Genomic DNA, 23,102 nt, shown 5'->3' on the forward strand with positions numbered 1-23,102 from the left:
AAAGTGACTTTCCTTTTGAGTATTCTTACCACTTACTTGTTATAAAAAGATTACATAAAAATATACAAGACACGTACATCAAATATACAGATGACACTATCAATGGAAAAGCCATTTAATGTAATAAAGATAGATCAAAGATTCAAACTGGTCTTGTCAGGCTAGAACATTAGACTAAAACCAAGAGCTAGATACAGCATAGTGTATAAAATGGAAATCCTGCAGTTAGCTACAAGGGTACAGAAAGAAAGGCAACTAGTCTGGCTGGATTTTGTGTAAAAGCAATTTTGTGGATTTGGCTAGCTGTTAGTTTAATATAAGCCAATAGTAGATGCCAAAAACGTGAACAGGACCACTTATAAGCATTTCATGATGGTCCTTACCTTATTTGACTTCTTTCCAGTATTTATCACTATAGACACTTTAAAAAATTATTTTCTCTTGTCTTCTGTTCCATCTGATTATCTTTCCATCTCTGAAGCAGATCCTCATGAATATTAAAACTAATAATAGAGTAGCCTTCATTTATTAAGGGTTCTGTGTGAAGTACACATATTACTATTATTTAATCCAACCTCTTAACAGCACTAATGAAGTAGGTATAATTCCTCCCCATTTTATAGATGAGAAAACTAAGTGATTTTCCCATGATCCGACAGCTAACGTTAGTAGCACCTAACTCAGTCTCACTTCAGAGCGCATGCTCTTAATCACTGCACTCGTCTGTCCCGGGTCAGTTTCTTCCAGATCTTCATTTTACTTTGCTCATTTTCCTAAGTGTCAGCATTCCTTAGAGTCCTGTCCTCTGTCTCAGCTCTTCTGACTTCAGTACTCTTTGGTTAATCATCAGTAGACATCGGACTTACACTGACAACTTCTGCATTGATGAATCCTGTAGCAGCTGCTGACAGCTCCTTACCCAAGAGCACTTACCCTCTTCATATTCTTCCTTGCTAGCAGGAGCCTCTATAAGCTTCAGAAGAGGCTGGCCCCATGCCCAACCCTGGCTCCAAGGAGTGAATCATGGTTGGTTTAAACCAAACACAGCTCATTTTCCTTTTTCTGTGATTTAAGCACTACGAGGGAGTCAGCTGAGGAATTTTTGAAAAAGGTTATCCTGGCTCTTAAACAGAAATATTCATTAATGGAAAAATCTCTCCTCTATCACATTGTTGTGTCTGTACAGCTATCTTGGCGCCTTTGTTTGTTTGTTTGTTTTTTGAGATGGAGTCTCGCTGTGTCTCCCAGGCTGGAGTGTAGTGGCGTGATCTCGGCTCACTGCAACCTCTGCCTCCAGGGTTCAAGCGACTCTCCTGCCTCAGCCTCCCAAGTAACTGGGATTACAGACACAAGCCACCACGCCCAGCTAATGTTTGTATTTTTAGTAGAGATGTTGTCCGGGCTAGTCCCAAACTCCTGGCCTCAAGTGATCCATCTGCCCCAGCCTCCCAAAGTGCTGGGATTGCAGGCGTGAGCCACTGAGCCCAGTCTTGGTGCCTTTATTAATTTTCAAGAGTATGGGGCCGGGCGCGGTGGCTCAAGCCTGTAATCCCAGCACTTTGGGAGGCCGAGACGGGCGGATCACGAGGTCAGGAGATCGAGACCATCCAGGCTAACACGGTGAAACCCCGTCTCTATTAAGAAATACAAAAAACTAGCCGGGCGAGGTGGCGGGCGCCTGTAGTCCCAGCTACTCGGGAGGCTGAGGCCGGAGAATGGCGTGAACCCGGGAGGCAGAGCTTGCAGTGAGCTGAGATCCGGCCACTGCACTCCAGCCTGGGCGACAGAGCGAGACTCCGTCTCAAAAAAAAAAAAAAAAAAAGAGTATGAAGAGTATGAAGAGCACCTAAGGACAAAATGATTGAGAATTGCTGACTAGTCCACCCTCCCTCACTGAAACAGTTTCCTACATGTTTGTTTGTTTTCTTATTGCTAATCTATTCATGGCCAACTGCAATAAGCCCATTCTTTACATTGCTATCAGAATGATCTTTCTAAATGCTAATCAGATCCCCTACTTAATCCTTCAATGGCTCCCTGCAGCTTTTAGCTTAATACCTAACACTCTACTTCTCTAATTTTATTTGTTCCTCTCCTCTTACACACATCCTTCACCCCAGCCATTCACAGTTCATCCAAGTTTCCCATCAGAAATGGTGTTGGTTATTCCATGCCTCCCACAGGCTGCACTTTCTTTCTTTCTTTTTTTTTTTCTCTTTTGTCTTCAGAGCAGAGATGAAAGAGCTGAGAAATCAGTAAGGATGCTAAGACAATCCAGAAATTAACAACAACGACAAACCACCACCAATAGCAAATCCTAAGGCTGAAGGAATAGAAGGAGATGAAGTCACCAGACCCCAGGGGTCAAGGTTACCCAGGAAAATCTAGAACCAGAATGGGCCTGTTCTGCAGGTGCTGGGGCCAGGAAGGGGGCAATACTGCCAATGGTGCCTTCCACAGCTTTTCCATTGATAATGCTCTTAACTCCCACTTGACACACCCTATCCCCTCATTCTCTAGCTAGCTACTTATGCTTGTTATTTAAAATTCAACTTGAGAGTCACTCTCTACAGGAAGCTGCCTCTGAGCCCTCATTGTGCTTCCAAAGTGTCTTTTATCATAGTGGTTCCTGTACAAGTATTAAGGAAAGAAGACAGCACGGTATGAAGTATGAGAATGAACAAAGTACGCACATGGACAATCCTTTTTTTTTTTTTTTTTTTTAGATACAAGATCTCACTCTTTTGCTTAGGCTAGAGTGCAGTGACACCATCACTGCAACCTCAAACTCTTGGGCTCAAGGGATTCTCCCACCTCAGCCTGAGTAGCCAGTACTACAGGTGTGTACAGCACACCCAGCTAATTTTTACAGTTTTTTAAAAAATTATTATTATTACACTTTGAGTTCTAGGGTACATGTGCATAACGTGCAGGTTTGTTACATATGTATACTTGTGCCATGTTGGTGTGCTGCACCCATCAACTCGTCAGCACCCATCAACTCGTCATTTACATCAGGTATAACTCCCAATGCAATCTCTCCCAGTTTTTTTTTGTAGAGACGAGGTCTTACTATATTGTCCAGGCTGGTCGTGAACTCCTGGCTCAATCCTTTTTTAAAAGACAGCTTCGTTGATATATAAATCATATAGCATACAGTCACCCAGTTAAAATATACAATTCAATGGTTTTTAGTATATTCACAGATATGTGCAACCATTGCCACAATTTTAGAACATTTTCATCACTTCAGAAAGAATACTCTTGCCCTTTAATGAACCACCCCTTGCCTCCAGCAACTACTAATCAATCTACTTTCTGTCTCTATATATTTTCCTGCTCTGGATGTTCAGATAAACAGAATCAGGTAAAATGTGGTCTTGGGGACTAGCTTCTTTCACTTAGCAGAACGTTTGCAAGGTTCATCTGTGTTGTAGCATGTGTCAGTATTTTATTCCTTTGGATAATCCTTCCCAAGCACCAAAACTGAACAGTCCCAGCACTGTCACTGGACAATCAGTGTGAACCAATAGGTTTCACTTTGGTGAGATTTTCACTTGAATTCATTCCTTGCTTGTGCCTGCTATATGTGCTTCTTAAGCAAACACTGGCAGCTGGCCTTTGACCTTATATGAAGAAGAAGAAATTAAAAATTAATTAGAATTAGATATAGAATCCCCCAGACCATTGTATGACTTTTCAGCAATAGAATTCATAAGAAAACCACCTTAGACTGTTTCTTCATACAGTTGTAGTTGTCTCCCTAGGTATATACAGCAGGAAAGACCAGACTGGTGACAGGACTGATGTCAGTATACTAGTTTTTAGTTCATTGGTTCTCTCCATGGTCCTCAGACTAACAGCATCAGTATTACCTGGGGAACTTGTTAGAAATGCAAATTTTCAGCTAGGGGGTGGTGGCTCATGACTGTAATCTCAGCACTTTGGGAGGCCCAAGGGGAAGGATTGCTTGAGCCCAGTAATCCTTGAGACCAGCCTGAGCAACATAGTGAGACCCCTGTCTATAGCAAAAAGTTTAAAAGTTAAAACAATTAGCCAGGTACTTATGGTCATAAGCTACTTGGGAGGCTGAGGTGGGAGGATCACTGAGGCCAGGAAGTCAAGGTTACAGTGAGCTATAATTGCACCATTGCATGCACTCCAGCCTGGGTGAGAGAGCAAGACCTAGTCCCAAAAAGAAAAAGAAAAAAGAAATGCAAATTCTTAGGCCCCACTCCAGACCTAGTGAATCAGAAACTCAGAATGGGGCCTAGTAATCTGTGTTTCAACAAGCCTCTAGGTGATTCTGATCTACACTTAAGCTTGAGAGTCACTGATTAGTTAATGGTATAGTATTATCAATATTGGCACATGGACATAAATTAATTACTGACTCATACCTTCTTTGTGTCAAGTGTAAATGCCCAGTGGTTGAATAAAAACACTGTTTAGGGGTTAAATAGCAGATTATGATACATATGCTGAATTTCTGTGCGTTGCTAGAGCAGGCAACCCATTTTCTTTCTCTTCCCTACCATCTTTACTTCCTTTTAAAATAATACTTTGATATAAACTTACTTTAAAAAATAATAAATCCTGATAAATGTATTGCCCTTACAAACTTACTTTAAAAAAATAACAAATCCTGGTAAATTTACTGCCTTTACCATGAAGTTTATTTCCACTTCAGGTTCAGCAAATTTTGCAGAAAGCATCTCTAGAAGATGGTATCTCTACAAATCTTGGTTCAGGAAAAATTAATTCCTGTGTGAACTCACATCAGACATAGATCTCTAGAGATCGCTCTTCCTAGTGAATATTTTGTCAGCACAGAGATGGTATCAGGCAGTGCATTTTTAAAGCAACTGGTAGCATGATGTCTGTATTGATGAAATACCGGGGACTTTACTTTGACACAACAGGGACTTCATCTAGTCCTTTGTTGTTAAGACCAAACACTTTTTAGATACTCTGAGGATAGTCATTATCTCTTTCAGAAAGAACACTAGAATGGCTTATTCTCAGTTCATTTGAATAGATTTGACTCATGGTTAGCAGTTTTGAAATTCTGTTAAAATGTTAATGATTCTGATCAAAACAATTTTCTGTTAATTCTGATCAAAATAATTGTATTTGTCAAAATTCACTGTTGTGGTTCTTTTGAAATAGTAGTCATTATTTCCTCAGCATCTATTTTCATTTTGTTTTAAATACCATTAAAATTAAATTTTAAAACATCTTAGACACATAAAACCCTGATACGTGGTACTTACCATGCACTGCCTTATACCGTTAATTATCATTTTATGTTATTTATGTCTCATTCCTCCACCAGATTTACTCTTCCTGGAAACAATTACTGTTTTTCGCATGTATTTGTTGCCCCATCTTGTCTCTCAGTGTCTTAAACAGCAGGCACCCACTAAACACGTGTGTGTTCATTGATAGGTTTGACGGTAACTTGAAACACCCATTCCTCTGATCAGGAATAGAAACTGTCTCAAATTAAGTAAGTTAAGAAGAGAATCTGGGCACAGTGGCTCATGCCTGCACTTTGGGAGGTTGAATGGGAAGATTGCTGGAGCCCAGGAGTTTTAGACCAACCTGGGCAGCATAATGAGAGCCCCTCCCTACAAAAAATTTAAAAAATTGGCTGGGTGTGGTGGCACAGGCCTGTAGTACCTGCTACTTGGAGGCTGAAGTGAGAGGATCACTTGAGCCCAGGAGGTCCAGGCTGCAGCAGGCCAGGATTGCACCACTGCCCTCCAGCCTGGGGGACAGAGCGAGACCTTGTCTCAAAAATAAAAGAAGAGATACAACAGAATACTTTTCAGATATACAAGGACATCAGTGAAGCACACCTAGACCGTATAGGACATGGAGCTGGACATTCAGGACCCAAGGCTAGTCCTTTCACCCTTCTTGGGGCTCTGTGGCAACAGGTGTGTGCTTCTATCTGTGTGTCTCCTTTCTGAAGCTTCCTTGAGCAAACTGACTTCTTTTTTTTTTTTTTTTTTTTTTTTTTTTTTTTTTTTTTTTTTTTTTTTGTTTTTTTTTTTTTTTTTTTTTTTTTTTTTTTTTTTTTTTTTTTTTTTTGAGACGGAGTCTCGCTGTGTCACCCAGGCTGGAGTGCAGTGGCGCGATCTCGGCTCACTGCAAGCTCCGCCTCCCGGGTTTACGCCATTCTCCTGCCTCAGCCTCCGAGTAGCTGGGACTACAGGCGCCCGCCACCACGCCCGGCTAATTTTTTGTATTTTTAGTAGAGACGGGGTTTCACCATGTTAGCCAGGATGGTCTCGATCTCCTGACCTCGTGATCCACCCGCCTCGGCCTCCCAAAGTGCTGGGATTACAGGCTTGAGCCACCGCACCCGGCCTACTGACTTCTTTTTTATTGTGCTGTCTCCATTCTCTGAAAATATGAGTTTACCTTTGACTTTGGTTTGTCACGGACCTACCCAACTACATATTTTACTTCAAGAGTCCATCATCATCTAGTTAGTTCTATTTCAGTGGCCCAATTTCAAATTCCATAGAGAGGTTATCTGATTGGGTGATCTGGTACAATCAGTCATGAATAGCAAGTAAGACATGTTGAGGAATCAGGAGGTATATAGAGCTGCCTTTCCAGGAACGGTGGATGGAACTGTTTCACTAAGAAGGGGTCATGGGTAAGGAAGTCATGACTGGCACTTCTACTCCAATTTCTTTCTCTTTTTTGTTTTTTGAGACAAAGTCTCACTTTGTTCTCCAGATTGGAGTGCAGTGGCACTATCTCGGTTCACTGCAACCTCTGCCTCCTGGGTTCAAGTGAATCTCTCACCTCAGCCTCCCAAGTAGCTGGGATTACAGGCACCCACCATCATGCCTGGCTAATTTTGGTATTTTTTTGGAGATGGGTTTAACCATGTTGGCCAGGTTGGTCTTGAACTCCTGACTTCAGGTGATCCTCCCACCTCGGCCTCCCAAAATGCTGAGATTATAGGCGTGAGCCACCGTGCCTGGCCTTCTACTCCAATTTCTATTATACTACAACCTAGAACTCTGGTAGGTTTCCAGAATTTAGACATTAGAGGTAACTAGGGTTATAGATAAACTTCTTCCTTAATCTAGATCAAGACTGGCAACTACGGCCCTTGGAGCAAATCCAGCCCTTGATCTGTTTTTTTTTTGTTTTGTTTTGTTTTGTTTTGTAAGAGCCAAGAATTATTGTAAATGAAGAATAGGTGACAAAAATCTTAAGTGACCTGTAAAGCCTAAAATATTTACTGTCTGGCCTTTTGCCAAGAGTTTGCCCGCCAGGCACCGTGGCTCACACTTGTAATCTTAGCATTTTGGGAGGCCAAGGTGGGTGGATCACTTGAGGTTGGGAGTTCGAGACCAGCCTGGCCAACAAGGAGAAACCCCGTCTCTACTAAAAATATAAAATTAGCTGGGCATTGTGGTGCATGCTTGTAATCCCAGCTACTTGGGAGGGTGAGGCAGGAGAATCGCTTGAACCCCGGAGGCGGAGGTTGCGGTGAGCTGAGATCGCACCACTGCACTCTAGCCTGGGCAACAAGAGTGAAACTCTGTCTCAAAAAAAAAAAAAAAAAAAAAGAGCTTGCCAATCTGCTCTTGGTGATATATTTCCTTCTTTTCTTTTTTCATTCATTTAAGGACTCTTCATCGTTCTAGGTGCTGTTTTACATATTGGAGATGTGGTGATGTCACAAGACAGATGTGGTTAGGAGATTAGATTTTGTTGTGGGTAGGAAAAGACCAACAATAGGCATATTCGTTAAATAAACAGTGCAATTTCAGATTGTAAGTGCTGTGAATAAAACAAACAGGGGATGATAGTAACAAAGAGAAGATAGCCAGGGAAGAAGAGGCTATGGGTTGGTCAGGAAGATGGTGATGATGATGATGATTATTTTTTTTGAGGTGGAGTTTCGCTCTTATTGCCCAGGCTGGAGTGCACTGGCATGATCTCAGCTCACTGCAACCTCTGCTCCTCTGGTTCAAGCAATTCTCCTTCCTCAGCCCCCCAAGTAGCTGGGATTATAGGCGCCTGCCATCATGCCTGGCTAATTTTTGTATTTTTGGTAGAGATGGGGTCTCACCATGTTGGCCAGGCTGGTCTCGAACTCCTAACCTCAGGTGATCTGCCCGCCTCGGCCTCCCAAATGCTGGGATTACAGGTGTGAGCCACTGTGCCCGCCCTGAAGATTATTATTATTTTTTGAGTCAGGGTCTCACTCTGTCCCCCAGGCTGGAATGCAGTGGTAAAAATATGGCTCACTACAGCCTTGACTTCCCAGGATTAAGTGATCCTCCCACCTCAGCCTCTCAAGTCGCTGGAACTAGACACACAAAGCACCACACCCAACTAATTTTTTCTATTTTTGGTAGACACAGGGTCTCATTATGTTGCCTAGGTTGGTCTCAAACTCCTGGGCTCAAGTGGTCCTCCCACCTCAGCCTCCCAAAGTGTTGGAATTACAGGTGAGAGCCACTGCATCAGGTCCAGTCAGGAAGATCTTAAATGTGGAGATGATTTATGCTAAGACCTGAAGAACGAAGAAGAACCACCTATGAAAAGATCAGCATTACAGCCAGAGGACACAAGGGGAAATAAGAGCTTGGCTTAGTCATGAAACCCCAAACAGGCCAGTGGTGTTAGCGGGGGAAGAAAAGGTAAGAAATGAAGTTGAAAGGTAGCAAGGGGCCAAACTATGTAAGGCCTGTGAGGAAGCCATTAAAGATTTACTGACACAATAGATCTTTTTATTTTATTTTATTTTATATTTTTGAGACAGAGCCTTGCTCTGTCACCCAGGCTAGAGGGCAGTGGCACCATCTGGGCTCACTGCAACCTCCACCTCCTGGGTTCAAGCAATTCTCCTGCCTCAGCCTCCCTAGTAACTGGAATTACAGGTATGCACCACCACACCCGGCCAATTTTTTTGTTTTTTGTTTTTTGTTTTTTGTTTTTCAGACAGAGTTTCACTCCTGTTGCCCAGGCTGGAGTGCAATGGAGCGATCTCGGCTCACTGCACCTCCGCCTCCCAGGTTCACACATTCTCCTGCCTCAGCCTCCCTAGTAGCTGGGACTACAGGCACCGGTCACCACGTCCAGCTAATTTTTTGTATTTTTAGTAGAGACAGGGTTTCACTATGTTGGCCAGACTGGTCTCGAACTCCTAACCTCAGGCAATCCACCCGCCTCAGCCTCCCAAAGTGCTGGAATTACAGGCATGAGCCACCGTGCCTGGCCAGATCTTATGGATGTTTTAAAAATCTCTCTCTGGCTGCCATGAAATAGATGATAGGGAAGCAAGAGTTAGTTCTGTTTAAGAGGTTATAATAACAATTCAGGTGAGACATGATTTATACTAGAATGGTGCCATGGGAATGGAGAAAGTGGATGAATTAAGGTATTTTGAAGGAAGAACTAAGGAAGCAAATGGATTGGGTGTGAGGGGTAAAAAAAGAAAGAAATTAACATGAATCCTAGATTTCTGTTTGAGCAACTGGGTGGTTAATGGGGTTGGTTATCTTATGTGTATCATTTTTGATAACTGAGTAACTGCAACTCCAGAACTAAGAATTTTGCTTACATATCAAGAAAATGTTCAAAGACAAAACAAAAACTATTTTCGATATTGAATTTTCTTAACTTTTACATACATACTTTCCTACAAGGGATAATTGAATGAAAAGGACTTCTTTGCAAGCTTCAGACTAGCCCTATAGTGAATGGAAAGTAATTTTCTTCTCTTCAGAGTAATAGCTTGTGCATGCTTTCTGACCGTGGATCGCCCTCTTAGGGCTGCCATTTTGTCCTGAGATTTGGTGACTCTGGTTCTCCCTTCAAGAGATTGCTATGAAAAGGCAGAGAACCATTGGGGTCTGTTCAATGGACACACCAGGCTCTCTCCGTCTCCCTCATCAAGGCCTGTGGGGCACGATGAGAACTGGCATCAGCCTACCGATGCTGAGATTTGTTTTGAAGCATTCGAAGAGGAAGCGAATGCTCAGGGGAAGCTTTAAATTTCTTTCTACTTACAGAAGTTGAATTGCAGGAGCTATCTCTTTACCATTAATCACCAGGTCCAGTGTGAAGCCGGCCAACTTCAGAGTTAGTTAAAAGAGATGACTAATGACTCAACTCTCTCCTTATCTCACTCTCTCTTCAGGTTTGATCTCACCAGACACTCAGGCTTCACTTACCCACTTGAACAAGAGCTCTTCCAGTGTTCTGCAGTATTGAGGGAGTTCTGTGTTTAAAGGGACCTGTCCTGTACCCCTGTTCAACTGACTGACAGGGAACTTCAATGCCTAGCCTGGGATATAAGTGGGGCCGAAGGTGGAAGAGTGAGAGTACCAGGTCTCTATATATGTCCAACTTGACCGTGATGGTTTAGGCATGACCTAGAATCCCTAGGAGGTCTTGATCATTTCAGTTTAAAATGACTCTTATTATATAGGGAATCTTTTTTGAAGTTAGTTCTTCTAAAAGTCTGCTTTTGGTCTCTGCTCACGGAGTTCTGTAAGAACTTATTTTAGAGATAAGCTTTCATGGCTATCCTTATTGTTCCAACTTCAATGATCAAAATGTCTGAGACTGTGTTTTGATTTGATTTCTTTGTAGTTATTTTATCACCAGCCTTTCAGAGTTTTAGATTATACTAAGCAATTACTGGTTACCTTTCCACAGATTCATTACAACTATATAACCAAGTATTGCTCTCTCAATAATATTCCAGTGAAGCTTGTTGTTCAAATCATACACATTTCCAACGATGTCTTCTCTCCCTCATAAACAAGGGGGCTCCCTCTGCTCCCCTCCACCAGGGCTGCTCACTCCCCAGAGGTCTTTGCCGGCTTCCAGTAAGGTACATCTTAAGTAATGAAGTCAATAGGGAAGAATCAAGGATGGAAATGTACCCAGTTTATGTCGATGGACTTGCTTAACTATTTAAGGTTGTATCTCACAGTCTAGTGTGTTGCAGTACGTTTTGTAAAGTAGTGCTTGTAATCCACTGAGCTTTCAAAATAGCTCTCTTTCCTATTAAGCCTGCATTGAGAAGTGGGGTTAATTTGCCAGAGTACCTTTTTGTGATAATTACAGGACTTGCAGATTAGCATGAGTGAATTGGTGAGGTTCTGTAACTAATAAAAAAATACACAAAAAAATTATAAAATTTGACTGCTTCAAGGTTCCTCATGAGAGAAACATTAAATATTCCTGATAGGCCAGTTTTGAGTCCAAGCTAGCACATTAATACATACTTAGGGAAAGATCCCTTTCAAGTGACATATGACCCAACACTCCCATAACAACAGGAACTGTTCTGCTATTCAGAGGCTTGAAACTTACAGTAGATGAACTAATAACGGATAAATTTCATGAATTAGAAAATGCCTAATAAATTTTTGAGGTGATAATTATTTTGCCAGCCAGGCTATATGGATCTTTGCTTTATTAGACCCGTATATGAAATATTAAAATTCTGCCCTGAACTCTACGAACACATTGCCATTTACTTAATGAACATGTGTTAAGTGCCTACCAAATGTTAGGTACCATGCTAGAATCAGGAGATGAGAACCCCAACATGTAATCCTGTCTGAGCACTGGTGCCCTCTTAGAGATGCTGTAACCAATGTTACTTTGGCTTGGTTAAAACTATCTTTCTCGTTGCATGTGGTTGAACTTTGAGGACTGGGAAAGAATGGGTCCACTCTCCTAATGGTTAGAAGCCTCTGGCCACCAGTGTTCATTATTGGCCATTTATTAGCTGCCTTGGGAGCCTCGGGGCAGGTTCCAACAAGATATATAGTTATATTAACACTGAAGGGTGCTAAGACATCTGTCTTCAAATTTGGCAAGCTCACTCATAATACCAAAAGAAGAGAAGAGAAACACTTTCTGTGTCTCTGAGCAAAGACCTCTTCTGTGTTTAGCAAAAACCAACCAAACCAACCAAATACTTCCTCAGCCGGAAGACAAAAAAGAAAACTTTTTTGTTATACATAGAGGGGGATGAGTCACATTTTTACAAGGTTTCATAGACCAGTGACTTCATGACCCGCCCTTTTATTATGTGATGACCCTTTTTTTGAGAACAGTTTCAGTTTTATAGAAAAATTCAGACAGTAGAGAAAGTTCCCATATCACTTCTACCACCTCCCTCAGTTTCACTTATTACTGTATATTACAATTAATGATAAATATTGAAACACGATTAACATCTAAAGTCCATATTTATTTAGATATTCTTACTTTTCACCTAATGTCTTTTGTTGGTTTCAGGATAGTACATTATATTTTCATGTCTCCTGAGGCACCTCTTGGATATGATAGTCTCAGAATTTCTGTTTTTTCAGCCAGCATGGTGGCTCACGCCTGTAATCCCAGCACTTTGGGAGGCTGAGGTAGGCAGATCACCTGAGGTCGGGAGTTCGAGATCAGCCTGACCAACAAGGAGAAACCCCTTATCTACTAAAAAGAATACAAAGTTAGCCAGGCATGGTGGCACATGCCTGTAATCCCAGCTACTCGGGAGGCTGGGGCAGGAGAATTGCTTGAACCCGGGAGGCAGAGGTTGTGGTGAGCCGAGATTGCTCCATTGCACTCCAGCCTGGGCAACAAGAGCAAAACTCTGTCTCAAAAAAAAAAAAAAAAAAAGAATTTGTTTTTTCTTTCTTTTTTTTTGAGACAGGGTCTCACTGTGTTGCCCATGCTGCAGTGCAGTGGCACAATCATGGCTCACTGCAGCCACGACTTCCTGGATTCAAGTGATCTATCCACCTCAGCCTCGTGAGCTGCTGGGACCACAGGCATGTGCCTCCATGGCCTGGCACATTTTCATCTTTTTTGTAGAGATGGGGTTTTGCCATGTTGCCAAGGCTAGTATCGAACTCTTAGATTCAAAGGATCCTCCCACCTTCCCACCTCAACTTCTCAGAGTGTTGGGATTACAGGCATGAGCCACCCTGTCTGGCCTCTGAGACTTTCTTTGTTTTTGATGATCTTACCAGTTCTGAGGGGTGCTGGTCAGGTATATTGTAGGGTGCCCCTCTGTTGGAATTCTCTGATGTTTTTCACCTGATTATCCTGGGGTTCTGTGGTGTTGGGAAGATCACTGAGATACAGTGCCATTTTCATCACATCACACAAAGGCACATCTATTAACATGATCTATTATTGCTGATGTGACACTCGATCACCTGGATGAGGGAGTGTCTGTTTTCCCCAGCAGGCAGCTGCTCCTTATCCCGTTTTGTGCACTCTACCCTTTGGGAAGCATAGCTCCCCACTCCTTGTGCAGCCCACACTCAAGGAGTACGGAGTTATTCTCCCCTCATTATGGGTGGAGTATCTACATACATTATTTGTCATTCTTCTGCAGGAGAGCATGAAAGATTTGTCTGTTCTCCTCAATTTATTAATCTATTCAATCATTTATTTTTATCAGTATGGACTCATGAATGTTGATATGTTGAGTTTTTTGTTTTTTTTGAGACAGAGTCTTGCACTGTCACCCAGGTTGGAGTGCAATGTCTCGATCTTGGCTCACTGCAACCTCTGGCTCACTGCAACCTCCGCCTCCAGGGTTCAAGCAATTCTCCTGCCTCAGCCTCCTGAGTAGCTGGGATTACAAGTGCATGCCACCATGTCCAGCTAATTTTTTTTTTATTTTAGTAGAGATGGGGTTTCATCATCTTGGCCAGGCTGGTCTCAAACTCCTGACCTTGTGATCCACCCACCTCGGCCTCCCAAAGTGCTGGGATTACAGGTGTGAGCCACCGCGCCCGGCCTCTGATATGTTGAGTTCTAGTCCAATACTACTTTGTTATTTAGTTGCTTAAATTGTTTTCCCATTGGCTACTGGAAGTTCTACAGCTGGCTCCTATGTGCCTCTGATATCCTCCCATCAATGAGGGCAGATTTTTCGTCTGTTTTTGTTTGTTCTTTGATCTCTTCATGATCCCTTTTTATTCTAAGAAAGAATCTGTAATCAGTCAGTCTCCAGTATTGAGATTCAGGCTGTAAGAGATATATATATATATATATTTTTTTTTTTTTTTGTCTTTTTTTTTTTTTTTCCTTTTTGTGGAGAACGAGGTCTCGCTATATTACCCAGGCAGGTCTCGAACTCCTGGGCTCAAGCTATCCTCCCGCCTCTGCCTCCCTGAGAGCTGGGATTACAGGCGTGAGCCACCACGCCCGGCCAAGAGATATATATATTTTTTAAGGTATCTGGGTCTAATGTCTCAAATCTTATGTGGAAGGGTCCCATCAATTTAGGCTCACCCGAAGACATAAAGTCTCTGCTATCCACCTCGCAATCCTGCCCCTTGCCTGGGCATAGAAAGATGACGTAATTATATTTCTCAGTTCATGGTCCATGACCATCATTGGATTGTGCAAGTATCTGCTTTTATTCTACTTACTTATTTTCCTTTACCCCAATACTCTATTTTGATTCTTTTTACCTCCCCACAAGCCCCACATTCTAATGTGTATTATTTTGGTTGTAGGTACAAAATATATATGATTTTGTGCTCAGGTATTATTAACTTACACAAATAATGATGTATTATATATTTCATTTTTTATACAATTAAATTTTTATTTTTTATCATTTATGCTTTTTGTTGTTGTTTATTATTAGAGATGAGGTTTCAGTATGTTGCCCAGGCTGGTCTTGAACTCTTGGGCTCAAGCAGTCCTCCAACTTCAGCCTCCCGAAGTGCTGAGATTATAGGCATGTGCCACCATGCCTGGCCTAACTGTATTTTTAATGCCCTAAAAAAATCTAACTGGTATTTCGATTTGGATTGTATAAAGTTCGTAGGTAGAATTCTAAAGAATTCAGATATTTATAATTATTTTATATCTCTTTTTATAACATACTGACTCAATAAAGGCATGGTCCTATATCTCTTCTACCAGTATCTGGCCAATCCATGTATATTAACAAGCTGAAATTTAATTGAATAGTCACCAAAGTAGATAGAACTAGTTTCAGAACACTAAGCGGGTGGCAAATAAATAAAAAAAATCAGTTTCATATGGCCAGGTGCAGTGACTCACACCTGTAATCCCAGCACTTTGGGAAGCCGAGGCGGGCGGATCACTTGAGGCCAGGAGTTTGAGACCAGGCTAGCCAACGTGGTGAAACCCCATCTCTACTAAAAATACAAAAATTAACTGGGTGTGTTGGTACACGCCTGTAATACCAGCTACTCAGGAAGCTGAGGCACAAGAATCGCTTGAACCTGGGAGATGGAGGTTGCAGTGAACCGAGATCGCACCACTGCACTCCAGCCTGGGTGACAGAGTGAGACCCCGTCAAAAAAAGACAAAAAAACCTAGACTAAACTAATCAGGAAATGAACTAATGTGTTTCTAGCATACAAAAGTGCAGAGTAAATGCATATTGGAAGTGAGAAATGGGACAGTAGGACAAGAGAGATAACCAGGATAGATAAAGCATCTGAACACATTAAAATTTAATTTTATCTGATGAAAGTAAGCTCAAAAGTATGTAAAATAGACTGCCACTTGAGTAAAAGGAAAAAAAACCCAAACCAATAATGCAGCTATATATTTTTTCTTATATATACATACCTTAAATATGTCTGGAAGGATATAGAAAATCTAACAACATTGGTTGTTTGCAGAAATAAGAACTGATAGGTTAGAATGGGAACAGAGAGGAGAAAAAGACTTCTTAGTGTATACATTTATATTTTTTAAAATTTGAATCATGTAAATTATCTATTTAAAGATTAATACACTTTAAAGTTGATGGGCACATAAAAGAAAAATAAATTTTCAGAATGTGTATGATATGAAATAGAAATAATGGGTATGGGCTAGATGTGGCAGTTGAAGTCAGGAGTTCCAGACCAGCCTGGTCAAAATGGTGAAACCCCATCTCTACTAAAAATACAAAAAATTTGCCGGTTGTGGTGGTGGGCACCTGTAGTCCTAGCTACTCGGGAGAATCGCTTGAATCTGGGAGGCAGAGGTTGCAGTGAGCTGAGATCACAACACTGCACCCCAGCCTGGGCAACAGAGCAAGACTTTGTCTCACGCACACACACACAGACACACAAAAAAAAAAAAAAGAAAAGAAAAGAAAAGAAAGAAGTAATGAGTATGCATGTGTACACACTTGCACAAATGCATCTAGAGAATTTGGTACCACAATGCCACTAATTCAACCCTATACTAGTAAGGGGAATAAAAGGATGAGACTATGGCAGAATTTCCAAGTCAGTTATCAAAACCTGCAGGCTACGTATCATTGATATGATACATTGATATAAATAGGGCAGACCAGAAACTAGTTACTGAAGGTGTGGGTCTCAGTCACCTTCAATGTCCTGCAGTAATCTTCAAAACTTTGGAGTCCAAAGGATATTAAGGCATACGGTAAATCTCAGCTTAGTCTCCCACACTGCCTGCTATGACGCATCTTGGAAAAGCAACTTGGTCGGCTTCTTCCTCCTCCCAGCCAACTGAAAGCTATGTCCAAAGTTTAATGATGGAGTATTGATCTGTGGAGTATAAGGATTGATAATCACTCAGCTATTCCAGCAAATTCATTGCCAACTATTAAAAGATTATAGACAATTCACTGTAAACAACAGAAGAGAGACAGCTTTTCTGTAGTCTCATAGGAGCAAGAGCTAATAGTGAGGCTCAACAGCCTTTTTCTTGGCTCCTGGTCAAAATCTTACATTTTGTAGATAATTCCTTCTCAAATGATAGATATTTCCTACCTTGACTTATATATCTGGGTTTTATACTTGCTACCACCAGCATATGTAAATTTACCATATCATCTTGACAATTCGCCTGCAATATATGAATAGCACGTTCATGTCACAGCTACATCTTTCTATTTTTTTATATCATTCTATATTAAAATTCCTCTAAAATAAGTTGTGCATGTTGATTTGTTTTTTTTGTTTGTTTGCTTTTTTTTGAGATGGAGTCTTGCACTGTCGCCTGGGTTGGAGTGCAGTGGTGCAATCTCAGCTCACTGCAACCTCTGTCTCCAGGGTTCAAGTGATTCTCCTGCTTAGCCTCCCGAGTGGCTGGGATTACAGCTGCATGCCACCACGCCCAGCAAATTTTTTGTATTTTTAGGAGAGATGGGGTTTCACCATGTTGACCAGGCTAGTCTCGAACTCCTGACCTTATGATTTGCCCACCTCGGCCTCCCAAACTGCTGGGATTACAGGTGAGAGCCACCACTCCTGGTCATGCATGTTGATTTTTAAAATCATGTATTACTTCCAGCATATACAATCTGATTTCTGATTACATTAAAATTTAACCTTAATAGAGTCTCTTCTTGTTCTTTTTAAAATTTTTGAATTGTAGTCTATGCAATAGTTCTACTTAGAATTTTTCACATAAAATAATTTTCTCTGAAAACTATCATTTAACAATGATCTTATGATGTTTCTGACTGATACTGGTGAAAATTATATGACTTATTTTTAAATTATCTTTATTATAACTTTTTTAGAATCATGGATATAAACAAAGATTAAGCCATAAGAATATATTAGCATTATGTCTAGTGGTGAATAATTAGGAAAAACTAACTACTTAAAGCACTTTAAGAACTGGGCCAGGCACAGTGGCTCACACCTGTAATCCCAGCACTTTGGGAGGCCGATGGGGGAGGATCACTTGAAGTTCAGGAGTTTGAGACCAGCCTGGCAAACATGGTGAAATCCTGTCTTTACAAAAAATGCAAAAATTAGTCAGGCATGATGGTGCGTGCCTGTAATCCCAGCTACTCGGGAGGCTGAGGCAGGAGAATCGCTTGAACCTGGGAGGCAGAGGTTGCAGTGAGCCAAGACTGTACCACTGCACCCCAGCCTGGGCAACAGAGTGAGACTCTGCCTCAAAAAAAAAAAAAGAAAAAAAGTACTTTAAGAACTGAAGGATTTTGGCTAAGGCACGGTGGTTCACACCTGTAATCCCAGCACTTTCGGAGGCTGAGGCAGGCAGATCATTTGAGGTCGGGAGTTCAAGACTAGCCCAGCCAACATGGCAAAACCCTGTCTTTACTTAAAAAATACAAAAAAAAAAAAAAAAAAAAAAAATTAGCCCAGTGTGGTGGCAGGTGCCTGTAACCTCAGCTCCTTGGGAGGCAGAGGCACAAGAATCGCTTGAACCCAGGAGGTGGAGGTTGCAGTGAGCCAAGATCGTGCCACTACACTCCAACCTGGGTGATAGTTTTGAGACTCCATCTCAAAAACAAACAAATAAACAAAGGAACTGAAGGCTTTCTTCTTCTCTTTTTTTTTCTTTCAGACAGAGTCTCGCTCTGTCACCCATGTTGGAGTGCAGCGGTGCGATCTCGGCTCACTGCAACCTCCACCTCCTGGATTCAAGCAATTCTTCTGCCTCAGCCTCCTGAATAGCTGGGATTACAGGCATGTGCAACCACACCTGGCTAATTTTTGTATTATTGGTAGAGACGGGGTTTCACCATGTTGGTCAGGCTGGTCTCGAACTCCTGACCTTGTGATCCGCCCACCTCGGACTCCCAAAGTGCTGGGATTACAGGCGTGAGCCATTGCACCCGGCCTGAAGATTGTCTTATTGTTGGACACCTTTTTCTCTGGCTTCCCTCTGGCTTCCCACTGCCTGTTACCTAAGGATATCAGGTAGAAGTCTTTGGAATGTGATGAGCTTTATACAAAATTTTTATGTGGTCCAAATCCTGAAACTCATCTTCTTACTGAAACACTGGAGCGCTAAACTTCATTTAGAGCTTTACTAATGAAAGCAAGTAAAAATTGCTATAAAAATTCAAAATGCTACAGCAGTGAATTCCATGAACTCTGTAGTGAGATGGCTTGGGATCAGATCTGAGGCCACTACTTACTAACTGTGTAATACCATGGACAAAAAACTTAACCTCTCTGTGCCTCATTTTTCTCACCTGCAGAATTGGGCCTATAGTACCTGGCCTATAATCTGTTGAGAAAACCATGGGTGAATATATAGAAAATATGTAGGATGGTGCTGACATAGTAAGTTTACGTATTGCTATCCAAATAAATAATTCGTGGGTCTACCACTTGGTATACTAATTTTTAAAAATTTTTCTTTCATATAGTTTTTTTTGTTGTTGTTGTTTCCTTTTTAGAACAGTTCTAGATCTCCATCGTTATAAAAATGTATTACTGTGTTGGTGTACCACAATTTCCCAAGAAAAACATTAGCTAAGCTAAGCCCAAGCCAGCTTTTGGTAGGTGACACAGGTCATTTTTTCCCCCATTCTATTTCTTTCTCTGAATTCTTTCTTCTCATTGTCAACCAGATGCCACTTAAGGTGATAATAAAATTGAGACACAAGTTAGGAAGGAAAAAGCAACCCGACTTTCAGAGTCCTGAGAGATTTTTATGAGCAAAACAAAGAAAGATCCCGACATTATACCTAGTAAATGCTCTAGGAGGATACAAAGGGACAACAACCTCCACCAATAAAGTGCAGTCACTATAGAAGCTTTTCCACATCAGAACACTCTGACCTTACTCTGAGAGCTTCCGGCTGCATAATCCTTTCATGGACGTTATATGCACTAGAGGGGACAAGGGCAAGAAGAGAACAAGGCACAGAGTTTCAGAGTGACTAAGGTATAGAAATTCAGAGGAAAAGCAGAGGCAGAGGAGCGATTAACAGAAAAAAAAAAAAAAAAGGCAGCAAAAGATTTGACAAAGAGGCAAGGGGAACAGGAATGGAGATAGGAATGAAATAAGAAAGCTGCACATCCAGGGAGAGATATGGGGAGAAATACAGTGCTTAGTAGATGGCGATAAGCAGAGTTCTGCTTTGAAAAAAGAAATCAAAGGGTAAAAAAGGAAAAAAATAGAGAACATATGGGGAAATAACTAGAAAGCAGCTGAAAGGGTTGCACCTGGAAGGAAGAAAAAATGAAGTAACATTTATTCATAACAATGTTTGAGAGAGGGAAGAAAGATTTTCTTCCTCTTCAAGATTCCCATCCCCTCTAAAAATACAGTCACTAAGATGCCGCCATCTTTGTGGTATTCACTGCTCCAATCCCATTTCCCCTTTCTCTGACATTTACTTTCATTCAAGTCAGCTGCCAGTCACTCTTACTAGAAACTTCCCAAATCATACTTCAAGAGTTTGTAAAAGGCAACGTTCTTGGCAAGGGGGTCTTAGAGGTTGGCTTTTTCTTTCAGTCATGTAGCATCAGGTTATCCCTGACAGCCTCACAGCAGCAGGCAAGATGAAACTTAGCTCTCAGGTTGGAGCTAAGGGCTCAGATTACTTCCTCATGTGACCTAGTTGGCTTTGCTTTCTTCTGTGGCAGCAAACTGAATCTCTATCCCCAGCCAGCTGTCACAAAGCTGCCAATGGTCAAAGGATGTCCAGGCTCTTAATATAGCCTGAGGAGCCATGCAAGGGACAACTTAGCCCAGAGAGGGCCAGGATTAGAACCTCGTGTCCTACCTCAATGCACTTTCACTACAGAGACCAGATATGGGCAGTGGAAACATGACTGTGTAAGATTTGGGAAAAGGGGTCTCATTTGCTAGCAGATGACTATTTGGGTAACTTTTTTTTTCTTCTTTCTTGCCTTCTATAGGACTAATAAAGTTTTCTTTTTTTTTCTCCCTGCCTTCTCTTTCCTTTTCTCCCCGTTCTGGTTTGAAGCTATGATATTTCATTTCTTTCAGTCATTTCTGTTGATTTAAAAAAAAAAAAAAAAAAAAACAACTGTGGAACTTTCCAAACACATTCAAATAGAGATAATAGTATCAATTTTCCAATGTCAGCTAACAATAAATAGCCACTTTTGTTTCACCTATATACCCACCTACAATCTCACCCTTGATTATTTAGAAAAAATTCTAGATAATACATCATTTCCCTGTATATATTTTAGTATTATGTCTAAAAGATAAGAACTATTTTTTGAGACAGGGCCTTTACAGTGGCGGGATCAAAACTCACTATAACCTTGAACTCCTGGGCTCAAACGGTCCGCCTGCGTCAGCCTCCCAAAGTGCTGGAATTATAGATGCGAGTCGCTGCACCCAAACAAAAACTCTTTTTATAAAGCAAAATTATAATGTTACCATCACATCTAAAAAATTAACAATAATTCCTTAATATCATCAAATATCTGGTCATTGTTCACATTTCCCCAACTAACTTTTTATTATATTTTTCTTTTTCTTTTTTTTTTTTTTTCTTTCTTGAGACAGGGTCTTGCTCTATTACCCAGGCTAGAGTGCAGTGGCATGATCATGGCTCAATACAGCCTCCACCTCCTGGGCTGAAGAGATTCTCCCATCTCAGCCTCCTGAGTAGCTGGGACTACAGGTATGCACCACCATGCGAGGCCAATTTTTGTACTTTTTGTATAGACAGGGTTTTACCGTGTTGCCCAGGCTGGTCTTGAACTCCTGAGCTCAAGTGATCCACTTGGCCTTTTAAAGTTCTGGGATTACAGGTGTGATCCACTGTGCCTGGCTTTCTTCTTCTTTTACAGTTTTTGTCTGGATCCACATAAGGCCCATACATTGCAACTGATTGCTAAGTATTTTAACTTTCTCCCCACATCTGCACCCATTTACCATCCACCCCATCACTCTCTCTGCTTTATTTTTAAGGTTTTTTATTGAAGAAACTTGGTTTTTTGACCTACTGAGTTTCCCATAGTCTAGATTTTGCTGATCCCATCCTTGTACTGTTTTTTTTTTTTTTTTTTGAAGAAAATATGTTACAGTGTTCCTTGTTATTTCCTGTGAAATGGTAGTTAGAACTAAAGGCTTGGCCGGGCGCGGTGGCTCAAGCCTGTAATCCCAGCACTTTGGGAGGCCGAGATGGGCGGATCACGAGGTCAGGAGATCGAGACCATCCTGGCTAACACGGTGAAACCCCGTCTCTACTAAGAAATACAAAAAATAGCCGGGCGAGGTGGCAGCGCCTGTAGTCCCAGCTACTCGGGAGGCTGAGGCCGGAGAATGGCGTGAACCCGGGAGGCGGAGCTTGGAGTGAGCTGAGATCCGGCCACTGCACTCCAGCCTGGGCGACAGCGCGAGACTCCGTCTCAAAAAAAAAAAAAAAAAGAACTAAAGGCTTGATCAGATTCAACACTTTGTTGTTGTTGGCAACACAACTTCATGGGTGATATTGCACACATCTATCAGGAGGCACATGATAATGTTCAAAAGTCTCTTCTTATGACATTATCAGACATTGATAATCATTGCCTAGCGTCCGTAGTTAATTAGGGGTTATAAATGGTGATTTTAAAAATTGCTTCTTTATTATCTGAAATACTTTTGTAGACAAATGTTTCTTCATCAGTGCTGACAGGTAGATTACATGTAAGGACAAAATAAATTCTTAATTCTGTCTCTCCATTAACCCAATTTTATTTTGTTTTGTTGTTTTCATGTCAGATAGGTAACATGCTGATGTTGTAACAAGGCTGGAGTGTGGCACATCTCACACGTGCATGTGAACACCCAATTATCACACCTATGAACTACAAAAGGATCTAAACAGATTTTAAGTTAGCCAGTTGTTTCCCTAGGATCCTCCAAAGGTGATCAATACAGTTGTATTTTTTTCTTGGTGAAGGGATCTCATGATGAACTAATGGATTTTACCATGAATTGTAAGTGAATAAATAAAATGGTATGATTTAAGCCATTAAGTTTTGGGATATCTGTTAACATGGCAATAGATGACTGCAATAGTCCTCTTCCATTTAGCAAGAAAACTTTGTAGATAGAAATGCTAAAGCTGGGTGCAATGGCTCACACCTATAATCCCAGCACTTTGGGAGGCGGAGGCAGGAGAATCACCTGAGGTTAGGAGTTTGAGACCAGCCTGGCCAACGTGGTGAAATTCTGTCTCTACTAAAAATACAAAAATTAGCTGGGCATGGTCGGATGTGCCTGTAGTCCCAGCTACTCAGGAGGCTGAGGCAGGAGAATTAGCTTGAACCCGGGAGGCAGAGGTTGCAGTAAGCCGAGATTGTGCTGCTGCCCTCCAGCCTGGGTGACAGAGTGAGACTCCGTCTCAA

General features: G+C 41.5%; 1 non-coding gene across 1 annotated transcript; it reads right to left on the reverse strand.

Moving 5' to 3' along the window:
- Positions 1-22,467: 22,467 nt before the first annotated feature.
- Positions 22,468-22,571, reverse strand: LOC116274356. The gene has a single exon (XR_004182982.1). It is a non-coding gene; the product is annotated as a small nucleolar RNA U13 (small nucleolar RNA).
- Between the last annotated feature and the right edge of the window lie 531 nt (positions 22,572-23,102).

Source organism: Papio anubis, chromosome 3 (genome assembly GCF_008728515.1).
Source record: "Papio anubis isolate 15944 chromosome 3, Panubis1.0, whole genome shotgun sequence".
NCBI classification, from domain to species: Eukaryota; Metazoa; Chordata; class Mammalia; order Primates; family Cercopithecidae; genus Papio; species Papio anubis.